Source organism: Fukomys damarensis, unplaced genomic scaffold, assembly GCF_012274545.1.
Source record: "Fukomys damarensis isolate Sample0158 unplaced genomic scaffold, DMR_v1.0_HiC HiC_scaffold_39, whole genome shotgun sequence".
Taxonomy (NCBI): Eukaryota; Metazoa; Chordata; class Mammalia; order Rodentia; family Bathyergidae; genus Fukomys; species Fukomys damarensis.
In genome coordinates, this window is record NW_022900951.1 from 12,033,120 (window position 1) to 12,036,013 (window position 2,894).

General features: G+C 47.6%; 1 pseudogene; it reads left to right on the forward strand.

The window, feature by feature from the left end:
• The first annotated feature begins 423 nt into the window (after positions 1 to 423).
• LOC104875923 lies at positions 424 to 1,662 on the forward strand (annotated as a pseudogene).
• Positions 1,663 to 2,894: the final 1,232 nt, after the last annotated feature.

A 2,894-nucleotide genomic window follows, 5' to 3' on the forward strand; every position in this document is an offset into this window, starting at 1 on the left:
TCCTAAGAGGTTGGAGACAAGATAAATAGGTAGAGGGCTGGGGATATAGCTCAGTGACGCCCCACCTGCTTGGCAAGGGCAAGGACCTGAGTTTGATCCCCGGTAGAAAAAAAAAAAGGAAAATGTAAATAAACCTCTAGGTGGGGATCAGAGGGATCCCAAGAGCTCTACAAGGAAAATCAAGCAGGGCTCAGCGCACCTCAGTGGTAGAGCTCGCCTGCTGTGTAAGTGGCAAGGAACTCAAAACAATCCATCCACAGACGTGTGCTGCCAAATCTCACCGTGAATTACACCATCCCCTCACCGTGAATTTAAATTCTTTAAATTTATTCAGTGTTTGCCCTGAGTGGCAGCTCATGCTTTAATATAGCACCCGGGAGCAGAGACTCAGCCTGAGGTGCAGCTGAGGTGGTGGGAGCGATGATGGCGAAGATGTCATGTCGGGGCGGTGGAGGTGGCGGTGGCCGCTAGCTATTACCACTCTTAAGGAGGCGGTGAAGGCGGGTCAGGCTCCTAAGCGCTGAAGAGAGACGAAACAGGCGACCGGCACCCAGGCAGTGGTGGCGGGGAGAACTGCGATGATGCCCACAAAACCCCTGCCTCCCCCGTGTCCACTTCAGGTGCTTGATTGGTGGTGTGGTGCAGAATTTGGACCTGCTGTATCAGCTAGGAGACGCCCAAGAAGACAGGCACCGGTGGAATTTAAAGATGTGTTGGGATGGGGCTGGGGATTTAGCTCAGTGGTGTTGCCACCTGCCTCGCAAGCCCAAGGTCCTGAGTTCAATCCCCGGTACCAAAGTAAATAAATACATACATACATAAAATAAAAATAAAGATGTGTTGGAATGGGGCTGGGGATTTAGCTCAGGGGTGTTGCCACCTGCCTCGAAAGTGCAAGATCCTGAGTTCAATCCCCTATACCAAAAATAAATAAATAAACAATAAAGATGTGTTGGGGGCTGGCAATTGGGGTCGCCCAGCTTTTGTCAATGACTCTACCAGCCAGAGGATCTTCTGCCCTGGGACTCGGATGATTTCTGGAGCGTCAACACTGTGCTTCTCTTTACCATTCTGAATCGCATCTATCCCATAACTACGGATGCTCTCTACACTACCTGTAACCCTTGTGGCCCTGTCGAGAGAAGTGTGATTTTCCAGAAGAATGGAGTCCAGGTGGAATTTGAGTCTGCAAAGTGCCCTGCGAGCCAAGGCTTCTCTCAATGGTTCTGATGTATTCTGGTGGTTGCACTCTGAAAATTGATTATGCAAAGCCTACAGGCTTGAATGTGTTCAAGAATGAACAAGATACTTGGGACTACACAAACCCCACCCCCAGTGGATAATGTGACCTTGGCAGTAACCCCCAAACACGCCAGACGCAGCTCCCTCTCCTGGGAGATCACCCCGCAAGATATGGAGGGCTCCTCCTTGGGTACCACAGCCATTACTATGAGGGTGACCACCCGTCTCACTAGGAAGGGAGAAAGATGGGCCCACTGCGGGGGTCACCAATGGGCCCAAGCAGCTAAGTCGTATGGGCGCGCCCCTCCACCTCCCCCACCACTCGAGTTCGGCCCCCACACCTACAGCCTTGTGTTCATGGTCTATGGCTTGGATCAGTCTAAGATGACCTGTGATGTAGTCTTCACTGTCTTCTGCTAGGAGCCACTATGGGGATGGCTGATGGCTATGCTGTGGACCCGGCTATTACCTGAACAACAAAAAAGGCTGGAGGTGTAGCTCAGTGTGGTGGCCCTGGGTTCAATCCTCAGTACCACCAGGAAAAAAAAAGAAAAGATATTTGGGCCATATCAGGGGAGATACTTTTGACAGTTGGAGTGGAATGTCACTTGTTATTTGGGACTGTCCTGCACCTTGGACCACATTATTTAACTCTAATCCCCACCCTCTAAATGCTACAGTACTCTCCAGTGATGGACATGGCTCCAACCATGCCCCACATACACACATTTCTGGATGTTCCCTGAGTGAAACCAGTACCATGTGCAGGTAAAAAAGACTTCTATAGCATTAACACTTATTTTCAGACTCCATTTGTCTACTTCTTATATATATGCTAAGCAAGAGCTGGTGCTCAGTGATTGGTTCTTTCATTTGGGCTTTGTATTAGCTTCTTCTTTTAATTATTTATTAATTGGTACCAGGGATCAGGATCTTGTGCTTGTGAGGTAGGCGGTGGCATCACTGAGCTAAATCCCTGGCTGGATTATCTTCTGGAGTATTATTTTACCTTTAGAAATTTTATTCTCTGGCTTGAATTTACAAAATGATTAGTTCTTTGAAATATTGTCCTGCTGGGGCCGGGATTTAGCTCAGTGGTTCCGCCACCTGCCTTGTAAGTGCAAGGACCCAAGTTGGATCACCGGTACACACCCCCCCAAAAAAAAGAAATATTGTCCTGCTTGTTTGACGTAGGTTGTTTTTTTCCCCCCTGTGGTATCAGAGATCGAACTTGGGCCCTTGCACCTGCAAGGTGCAAGTGCCAGAACCACTGAGCTAAATTCCCAGCCCTGATGTAGGATTTTGTGGAATCCCAAAGTGCCTTTCCACACTTACATTTCAGATATCAATCAATGCTATCCATTTGAATTAAAGTATAATACATATCCATAAATTCCTCAGCACTTGTTCCTTCAGGAGTTAAAAACTAAAGAGTTGCTTCTGACAGTTTGCAAAGGAAAACTTGGCAGATGCCACTCCATACAAGGGACCAAAGTATGGGTATGATGTGTCCCTGACACCCTATGCAAACAAAAAAAATCAGTCTTCTATCAACCAACATATCTTCATTCATCTTGATTTCTGCTTTTAAGCAAAGCCACCAAACAAGACCATTGTATATCAAGATTTGTAGCTGAGTATGGTGGCTACTG